Source organism: Desmodus rotundus, chromosome 10 (assembly GCF_022682495.2).
Source record: "Desmodus rotundus isolate HL8 chromosome 10, HLdesRot8A.1, whole genome shotgun sequence".
NCBI lineage: Eukaryota > Metazoa > Chordata > Mammalia > Chiroptera > Phyllostomidae > Desmodus > Desmodus rotundus.
Window position 1 is genome coordinate 16,640,450 of NC_071396.1, and position 10,989 is coordinate 16,651,438.

General features: G+C 41.6%; 1 non-coding gene across 1 annotated transcript; it reads right to left on the reverse strand.

Moving 5' to 3' along the window:
* Positions 1-8,042: 8,042 nt before the first annotated feature.
* On the reverse strand, positions 8,043-8,121 carry TRNAK-CUU (transfer RNA lysine (anticodon CUU)). Its single transcript has one exon. It is a non-coding gene; the product is annotated as a tRNA-Lys (tRNA).
* Between the last annotated feature and the right edge of the window lie 2,868 nt (positions 8,122-10,989).

A 10,989-nucleotide genomic window follows, 5' to 3' on the forward strand; every position in this document is an offset into this window, starting at 1 on the left:
AAGGGAAGAGGAGAATATGAGATTTGAAATAAACTATAATATAAAAACTAGTGACCTAATAGTCACAAACTTGAAGGACAAGAGATGTATTTTAAAAAGTTATGGAGGAGAGAAAATAAATCATGAAGAAGACCACAGTGGATTTAATCTCAGTATCATCTAGTGTTTACCACTGTCTTCTGTTTCTGGATCTGCCCTTGGTAGTTCAGATGGTATCCTAGTCTGGCCCAAGGCTGCCTGTTCTAGGCTACTAGAGTTCTAAATCTGTGGCTGTCTCCTTCAGTTGTTAATCTACTCAATCTGTAATCAGCAGTCAGGTTTAAGAACTACAGGGAGGGAGGGTGGAGCAGAGTAATTCCTGTGGGCAGGGCTATTGTTGCCCTCAAGTTGGTGCCACTTGGAAGGGACTGCTCTGACTGAGCAAAATGACTCCTATGATATGGGGAATGACTCAGCACAGGGATCCTGGCAGCTGTTCCCTGTGTTCACTCCCCAAAGTCACCATCCCCAGACTCTCCTCAAGCATCTATAATCTACCCTGCCCTACTTTTCCAGAGCCCAGGGTAAGTGGCTACAAATGAAATTTTGTGCATTGGCCCTTTAAGAGGCTCTGTGTGTCTCCAGGTATCTGTCCCTGGCAGTCAGAAACCCCATGACTTTGCACAGCTGAGTGTTATCTGGGTTCCTTTCTTAGCACCGGTGTTGTAGGCTGGGGAGCCCAGATTGGAGTTTAGACCACACACATCTCAGGGAGAACCCCCTAGCCACTGAAATTTCTATCCAGCACTTCAGCTACACCCATGGGAGTCCAGCCAGCCCTCCTGTGTATCCTTTGCACTCCATATCCTTGTATCTCGTGTATCCTTGCAACTCACATTGTGGTGATGTGGTTTCTTCTGTCTGTCCATGATTGTAAGGTTTATCTCCAGCTATTGTTCAGTTGGTTATTCTGAAAAATTTCTCTACAATTTATTTGTAATTCCACATTGGTCCTGGGAGGAGGTTAGTGTAGTGTCCACTTACTCCTACACCATCTTGGATCCCCTGAAACAGTATTATAAATTTAAAATTGCTGTTCTTTAAGCATGTCATTGTACACTTAAATATCAAAAGGACCCCTTGAGACAAGCCTTTCTAAAGTCGTGGTATTTCAGATGAGAAAAGAAACAGGTAAGTTTTCTATTTTGAAATGGCATCACTTATTTCTGGCAGTTCCAGAATTTTAATCCTGAAACTATCTATCTTTTTAGCCATTCATATTACATGTTGTCTAATCTAAAATTATAACCAAAACCATCAAAAAGGAGTGGAGATAAACCTGGAAATAAAAACAAGGTTTCTTGCCAGGGGTTCCCACTAGGTTTTGTACAATGACTCTGTGGAACTTGACATTACAGGTTCTGGCTTCATGTCCTCTTTATGCACAAAGCAAGGGTGGTGAAGGTAATGGCGATGGGCACCAGAGTGGGGTCAGCACCTGCAGTGACAAAGATTGGAAGAAGCTAAACCTTAAGACAGACTTAGAGCAAGTTCAGGATTGTGCCATGCATTCCTCGCTCACACGAATGCTCTCGAGTCTAACCAATGCTCTGGAGAAACATGAGGTTTTTCTTCTGGACACAAAAATTACTCATTTTTTATAAGGTCCTGTGATCCATGCTTCTAATCAGCATTTGGAAAATGCCACCAGATGCAGCAAAGACTATGAAAATACCATAAGTGACATAAAAATGCAACCTGAAATAATGTTTTTGTGGACTGTCAGACTCTGTTACTAAACTAAACTTAAGAGATTTTCTCTCCATTCTTCACTGAGTTATTCTAGTTGCCTCAGAATGTGCCTGTATGTAGCAGGTGTATTATATATCTATTAAACCATATATTAAACCATATAAAACCATATATGATTTAATAGATAAAGTCCATTCAAAATTATCCCAAATATCTGAGTGAGCCTTGGGTTTTTTGACATCTGAAGAAAGCCTAATTTTTCCGTGTAAAGGACAGAAACCAGGACAACATAAATGGCAGCCAACTGTTTGAAGTTTGCATTCTATGTAAAACTCCGAGTGGCCACAGGTCAGAGAGGAAAAAGGCAGATTGCTTTTTATGGGGAGTGGAAATTCATAAAATTGAACAATTGCAGCAGGTCCAGCAGTATGTTCTGCAGGATGAAGCACCAAGAGAACAGCTGCCATGGCTGATCCAATAAATCCATCTAAAATTATATAAGACTTATTTTCTACCACCCACTTTTCAGAAGTGCAAACTGAGTCTCACAGAGATGAGGGGATATTCCCAGGATATAAAATGGATGGTGGCATAGTCACCTTGAGGGGAAAATGTGGCCTGTGCCCACCTTCTGAAAAGCTGGTCTAGAATGTGTTGAGTGGTGTCGAGTGCCAGAGAAGTGAACAGGTAGGTAGTCATATAAACCACGGTTCTACATTGGAAGGCTGGGGTCAACAAGACTGTGGAACACTTTTCACTGTCATAACCTCTCTAGGACCCTTAGGTGCAAACCTCATCCAGGAAATCTCCAGTGTCTCTCCAGACTTTCTCCAAGGTGTTCTCATTATCACACTTACTAGGATGGTTTCTACACAAAACAGGATAATAAGAGTAAAGTGTACTACAGTTTTCTGTCCAACTTGTCACCTCAAAGACCAAAACTTTCTAGGTCAGAAACCGGGGCCTGACTCATTTTCATAATGTGCCATGTAAGGAAGGCCATTTGCCACAGTAATAAATCATTCCATGACAGTGGGGTCAACATGGTTCAACTCAATTCAGCTCTTATATGTTAATATTTAGCTAAATAGATTCACTCAGAAATGGAGATGCTGATAGATGGTATGCGTGTGAAATATTTTCATATTTTATACCTACAGCTTGATTCCAAACTGAATAGTTTGTAGCTGTCACATTGTGATGAGCTCTCTCTGATGGTGGCTGCTTTCTTGCATTCAGGCTGACTTTGAATTTACCACTTTTTTAAATTTCAGAAACCATTGTGTTCAGGTCATCAAATGCTATCAACAGTTTTGGACATGCACTTGTTTGAGTGATACTTTGAGTTATGTGTGAGTTATTTACCAGCAAAACTTATTTTTCCTTCCTGGTCATCATACAGATTTTTCCTTCGAATGAGCTATTACTTTTCCTGAAACTTAAAGTACGTGCCACTTTTATAAATCTAAAATCTCTAACATGAGCATATCAAAGTATAGTTTAAATTAAAACAAATAGTATCTTAGTTTGAACTAAAGATTTCCATTTTGTGTTTGTCCTGTATGCTGTCCCCAGATTGGGAAGGAAAGACATTCTCCTAATTTTCTTCCCTCCATGTCAGAGGAAGATCCAGCCTCAGAGCTTAAGCAAAATGTGGTTCATTCAAACTTTACGGTGTTTTGAGTTCCTTGAACAACTATTTGAAATTTCCAGACAACTTTTTAAAACATTTTTATAATCATTAAGCTTTATTTTGCTATTGCTACAATCAGGTTTGCTGTGGACACACTGGGAGAGTGCTCTTTACACGGACCACCCAGCAATGGAAGTCTGTTGCTCCTCAGCCAACAAAGTGCCTTGAAGGGAATAGTTGAATAGTTTTCCCCAGCGTTAAACTCAAATTGTACATTTATAGCTTAGAATTTCTTTCAGCTTGTGCACACCTGTCCTTCCAAACATTCCCCTGAAGGGTTGTGTGCTTTTGAGTGATTCCTAGATGTTTATTCTTATGGTTGTTCATTGTGATGTGGCATATATTATGTCCTTTTCTGTACCAATTATTGTAAAGATAATATCAGATTGTCCCTGGATGAGGCTTGCACACTGATGGCTCTCCAGAAGGCATAATGCCAAAGAGCCCATAGTGTCCATGGTACCGGCCTTCACATGGAGAAATATCATTTACATGACCACCTACCTGTTTACCTTTCTGACATTCAGCAGCACCCAACTATCCTGGGTCAGTTTTCCATTAGGTGAGCACTGGCCCACCTCATGCCACATGTTGACTCTGCTCAATCCTAGATTGTTTCTTGGGGTTCAGCCTTCATCTGCCTGAGCTACAACTTGCTTCTGTAAATTGTTGGTGGTAGAAAAAATATTTTGCACAGATTTGGATGGATTATTTGGATTGGCCATAGCAGGTGCTTACCTGCTACATGATTTTGCAGAATATAATGCTGAACGTGCTGTGGTTGCTCATATTTATGAATTTCCACTCACTCATGAGTAACCTTCTGCCTCCACTTCACTTGCCCATGGCCATGTAAACTTTGGGGGCAAAAAAAAACACCTGGAAAGCAAACGGACAAAATGTTTGGAATGCCATTTATTTCGTCCTTGTTTGTACTTTTGGTGTGGTTTATTTAGGGATTTCTGGGGGTAGCAGACATTCCCCAGGCCACGCAGATATATTGGTATGCTGTTGGATGCAGTTCACTCATTCACCTTTATATCTGATACACTTCATTCATGTAGGCCCTCCCTGAAACACTTAGCGTAATTCAGCAAAAAAAAAAAAAAAAAAAAAAAAAGCAGAAACAACTATTGATCTTCAGTTTTAGGTATATAATCAGACAGTCAAATTACACATCATTTGAGGTTTCAACCACTTATGTCACAGAAAGTATTTTCATAGCATTCTTGGGAGGTGCAGGCATTTTTTAAAATGTGGATTTAAATAATGGATCACAAGACCATATAAATAGGTTAGTGATTTGAGCCTTGTTTTACAGTACGTGCATTGCAAATAAGAGAATAGGATTGTGTGTGAGAAAGTCCTGGCAGTAGTCTGGATTTGGCCCAATCCTGTCCAATTCCCAATACTTTTTTTCCCATTTCAACTGCTAGCCTTTCCTTCATGCCTTTTTGCCATCAACTGTACCATCTTTATCCTGTGCCACACGAAGGACATGCATCTGGACTCTGTGAGGTTCAGATCCACAGAGTCCATTGTACAAACACTGCAGAGAGCCCTTTTCTGCGAGCTCCCTAGTAGTCTATTCCAGCTTTCTCCTTAATCTCTTTGAGTTGCCTTTCTACACTTCTAGAGGACATGGATGGCTGGGGAAACAGACTGTTTCTGGTTGTAAATTTGGATATGCCACAGATAAGTGTTGTGACTCTGGAGGACTGAAAATACCTTATACTCTCCTCATCTGGAATGCCAATGTGAAAAAATCACTTATCTCAAAGTGTCGTTTTGAGAGTTAAATGTGGTATGAAATGATTAAAGGACAATAATTTTTATCTTAAAATACTGTGTTTTAGTTAATTAAAAAATAGACTTAACTGCAACACTAGACCACTGTTATTTGATAGATATTTATAAAGTGTTGATTCCAAAAACTGAAGGTTACATATTTTTTCTCTAGTTTATGTGAAATATTTTCCAAGATAGATCTTGTACAAGGATAAAAATACTCAATAAATTCAATGTCAAATTTTATGAACAATATTTTCTCACCATAGTGGTAAGACTCTAGAAATCAAATATTTAAAAAATGAACAAACACAAGTATTTGGAGATTAAACAACATGCTACTAAATATCCAGTAGATATAAAGAGACACAAAGAGAAAACCAACAACTACATTTAAATAAATAAAGTGCAAACATAGTCCTAGAAAACCTAAATTTAGCAAATGTTGTTAAAAGAGGAAATTTTATAACCAACAGTCCTACCTAAAGAGCAGAAAAATATCAGTAAAACCATTTGAATTTATTTCTATGTACACTAGGAAAAGAAACAACAAAAAATGAGTTGAACTATAAAAAAATATCAGTGCCATAATAAATGAAGTAGAAAATCTATAAAGAAAACTCATGAAATGATGCAGATCTCGTCCCGCAAGATCTGCTGTTGAGGTTTCAGTATTCAAACCCACATACACACGGACTATAGAAATCCGGTGGGGGAAAAGGGGCTACGTGGCCACTCTCCAAGTTAGAGAGAGACCCCTTCACCCCCGCCTGGACAGGCTTTATTGTTTTTCTAGGCCTCCTACATCAAAGATGGTCCTCATTTATTATTCATAGGTTTGTTTGGGGTGGTTATCTTTGCAGACACAGGAGAGGAAGTCACTGAGTACATCAAAGGGGGATATTTGCAATGTAAAAGGAGAAATGGTCGAAAGGGCTTTGTCCCATACCTGGGGGGTCTAGCCCAGATTCTGGGAAGATAAAGATACTCAGTAAACATTTGCTTCCTCAATTCAGGGTGAGGGAGTTTTTTAGCAAGAGCAAGTCTCATAGCAGTCTAAGTACAATGCAGGCCTGATTTCCCACTGGAGAACTTATCCATGGACGTGGGTCCTGCCCGCCTACTTCGCTCCCCACTGGTTTTCCAAGTGGGGGCTGAGCCACATTTCCCACTCTTGGAACGGTTCCCCACATCTCCCCCCTTGTTTTTATTTAGGACTGCTATAGATCCCACAAAGCTCGCTACTTGCTGGTCTCTCACAGGACCCTGGGAAAATAGCTTGTAAATGCAGCGCAGTACACAGAGCATTATTATAATCAGTAAGCAACCAGTGGCTCCAAAGACCCACATTCTCAGATTAAGTCCATCAAACTAAGTTTTTGGGTTTAGCCAGTCAAGATTGTCACGGAGGGTTTGGAAAACCTCTTGGTTAGTTAGGTGTTTAATGTCCTGTAGCTGCTGATGTAGTTCTAGTTGTAATTTATCCATTTGTCCTTTTAAATTGGTAGAAAAAGTCCTTCTAGGTGATGTTGAATATCACTCCAGGAGTACTGGATGGAATTGCACTTCAGGGTGGGTGATGCACAGCTTGGAGAATCCTGGGTCAGAAGAGTCCAATGGGGTGGAAGTGGGTCACTGCCAGGGAAGCCTTTTCTGATATGGCTTCACCCTCTTCAGTGCAGCTCCAAAGGTCCTTCTGGAGAGGAAAAAACAAGCATACCCTCTTCCCCAAGTTAATAGAGTAACTGGGCCTTCCCATTTTCTTTCCCTAATGGGTCTTTGTATGAGACCAAGGGGTGTGGGACTGCAGGCCTGTTTTGCCCAAGGCGTTTGTCTATGGGTGACTTTAAATTATCATTACAACTTAAAAAATTGTAGGTATATATTGCCAGCATGGTTAAAATCTGGGGGGTAGTGAGTAACTTCTGTTTACCAAATTATTTGAGGTCACAAACCTCTGGGGTTAGCACAGAGAACAGGGTGATGTGCATTCCCGAGTGAGGAGGTCCCTGCCCCAGGAATTAAGTGGGGCGGGGAGGAAGTAAGGCTGAATTCATCCAATTTGCCCATTTGGACCAAAACATTTAAGAGACTACACACCTTTCCAGGGTTGAGAAATGTCCCCATTCCAGTTATAGAAATGTAAATGTTATAGAAATCCCTTTTTTAAAACTAAACATGCTGGGGCCTCCCCATTGGGGATGTGCAAACTGTGCCTCAGCTGCTAGGCGCCCGAGGAGGCTGGGTGCTGCGTGGAACCGCAGCCCCAGGGTGCCCTAGCAATTCCTGATCACATTGGCGCTGGGCGAGGTGGGCAAAGGAGGGTAAGGGGACCAATGTCTCCTCCACCCCCGCCCGTCCTTGGCAGAAAAAACCTGGCCGCGAAGCGCTGGGAGCATGCGCGCGCTGGTTCCAAGGCCTATAATGCTTTTCCAGGGCTACGACTAGTCCCACTGAGGTGACAAAGAGGTAAACTTGCTTTAGCTCTTCTTGAGAGGCTGTAGCAATTACGGTGTCATCCATGCAATGATAAATTACACTTTGAGGAAACTGAGTCCGTACTGGCTAAACAGGCTGAAGAACAAAATGTTAGCGGATAGTAGGGCTTTCCACTGAAACCTCTCTAATGGTTGACGATTGTTAAGTACTGGGACTGAGAAGGCAAATCTCTTGCAGTTCCTTTCTGCTAGGGGAATGATAAAGAAACAGTCCCTTAACTTTTTTCTATCACTTTTCCTGTTTAATCCTAGAGGTCTGATTCTCTGATTCTCACCCTCCTTGGAGGGCTCCAAGTGGTGGCAGAAAAATTGCCCCTTTTTTATTTTTAAAGAGTAAAACATGGGGCTCAAACCCACGACCCTGAGATTAAGAGTCCCATGCTCTACCAACTGAGCTAGCCGGGCACCTACCTGTGTGAAGGCCAGAAATCCTAACCACTGGACCATGTGGGAGATTGAGCTATTCAAGAACAAAGATAAAATTCAAGCAAACCAGTATTTTCAAATTAAATCCTCTAAGGGAGGGAGTGAGACACTAACCTTAGAATCTTACCACCTGTTATTTCCACTCCTGCCCAGCTTGTTTCTAAATAAATTTAAAGATCCCTTACTAGGGAGACATTCAGCAGCCTTAAAAAGCTGCTGAATTAGCTTAAAACATTGCTCTTGTTCCTTAGAGAGCCTGTTCCCACTTTTAAAGAAATTCCTTAACAATTAAAAAAATCTTTTCTGAAATTCCTCCCACCGCAAATGCGGCATTTATAAAACCAGTTTCAGTCTTTTTACTCCGCCGGTGGGGCTGTAGGCAGAACTTTCATAGCTGGTTCTTCTACTACATTACACGTAACTTCCTCCTCTGAGCTAGACTCCTTGTCCTCCTCTGTAACTAGCTCCTGTTTCTTAGCCCACATGGGCATGAGGGCAGTCTTAACTAGGCCCCAAGTTACTAGGTCTTGGGATCCAATAGAAACACCATTGTCCTGTAAAGATTTTAACTTATCGCCTGCTTCTTCCCAAACCTCTATATCTAAGGTTCCTTTGTCAGGAAAAGCAGGGTAATATTCCTTTATAGTTCATAAAAGCTGAATGAGATGCTGTTCCTTTACCTTATAACCCGCTCCCTGGAGAAGCTGCTGTTAACACTGGCAGGTATACCTCCTGCTCTTTATAGATAAACCAGAGCCCATTCTTGCTATTAAAAAGGCTTTTAACTTTCGATTCTTGTCCTTTCAGATCACGTCACATACGCTGAACCCTAACTAGTTAACTGTTAAGGGATAGAGTGTGGGTCAAAATGTGCTGTTGGTGGAAGACCGTCAGGGAGAGGGGCACCAGACTTTCTGAGTGCCCTAACCCTGCTTATGGGTCTCGGGTACTCCCCAAGCATTTAGAACCACGAGGAAGGGGCTTCCCCGATGAACCAGAAGTTAGATTAGGTGATGTTGGAGGTCCCTGTAAGGCCCCTGCACGTCTCAGGAATTGATCCCAGACACCCTCGCAAGGTTCCGACTCAACGTGGGAACACCTGATTTCTCAGGCCGAGGGGAGGAAGTGCCTTTTGTCTTCGGAGCTTGGCGAATGCCAAAGGCTCTCATACAAAACCTGTGACTAACACTAAATTCTTCTAGAAAGCGATCTTTGGAGTCTGGCTGAAACCGAAACACTCATTTCCTATCCACTTTTCCCTATGCAGGTGGACGGATTGAAAAGGCAAGAATCGAAAGGACCGCAAGACGCGGCTTGTTTAAAATATCCCTGTAACTAGTTGCTGTTTTTAAAACTGATTAAAAGAAAAGTCTTTGCTCTTTCTCCCACGCCTAGACCTAGTTGGAGGAAAGAGCAAAGCTACTGCTTACTGAAGAAAGTGTAGTTGTAAAGCGGTCGCAAGAGAGGGCGACCTTGGAAAGAAACCCCTTTTCCCCTGAATCCAATACACCCTACGGCATAACCGAAAAGCGCTCGGTGCCGTCTGCCCTTACCTGGGCTATTGCGCACAAATCCCACGAAGTTGGTGTATTGACCACAACTGCGGCTTGGAGCCCTGGGTCCCTGTTCCTGGGTGCCAGTTGATGCAGATCTCAGCCGGCAAGATCTGCTGTTGAGGTTTCAGTATTCAAACACACATACACACGGACTATAGAAATCCGGTGGGGGAAAAGGGGCTACGTGGCCACTCTCCAAGTTAGAGAGAGACCTCTTCACCCCCGCCTGGACAGGCTTTATTGTTTTTCTAGGCCTCCTACATCAAAGATGGTCCTCATTTATTATTCATAGGTTTGTTGGGGGTGGTTATCTTTGCAGATACAGGAGAGGAAGTCACTGAGTACATCAAAGGGGGATATTTGCAATGTAAAAGGAGAAATGGTCGAAAGGGCTTTGTCCCATACCTGGAGGGTCTAGCCCAGATTCTGGGAAGATAAAGATACTCAGTAAACATTTGCTTCCTCAATTCAGGGTGAGGGAGTTTTTTAGCAAGAGCAAGTCTCATAGCAGTCTAAGTACAATGCAGGCCTGATTTCCCACTGGAGAACTTATCCATGGACGTGGGTCCTGCCCGCCTACTTTGCTCCCCACTGATTTTCCAAGTGGGGGCTGAGCCACATTTCCCATGCTTGGAATGGTTCCCCACAATGAAACTACTGGCTGGTTCTTTGAAAAGATAAACAAATTTGAAAAGCCTCTACTAACACTCATCAAGAAGTAAGGAGAGAAAGCACAAATAAACAAAATCAGAAAAACAATGAGAAACTAGAATTAACAGCAAATAACAAAGGAAATCATTGGAGGATACCATGAAAAATTATATACCACTAATTGTATAATTTAGGAAAATGGAAAAATTTTAAGGTCATACACTCTTTGAAGGCTAAACCAGGAAGAATCTCATAATCTGAACAAATTACTAGCAACAAAATTGAAGTAGTAATCAAAACACCCAACAAAAATAGCCCAGGTTCAGATGACTTCACAGGGGAATTCTGCCAAATATTTAAAAAGTAATTCATGCATATTCTTCTCAACTAATCTACAAATTGAAGAAGTACACTTCCAAATTTATTTTATAAGTCTAGCATTACTTTAATATCAAAACTATAGAAAGATGCTACCAAGAAGGAGAATTACAGGCCTGTATTCTTGATAAACATATATGCCAAAATTCTCAACACAATACTAGCAAACAAAATTTAATCGTATATTTAAATGACCACACACCCCGACCACATGTGAATTACACAAGCGATTCAAGAATGTCTCAACTCCAAGACCAGCCAATGTGAC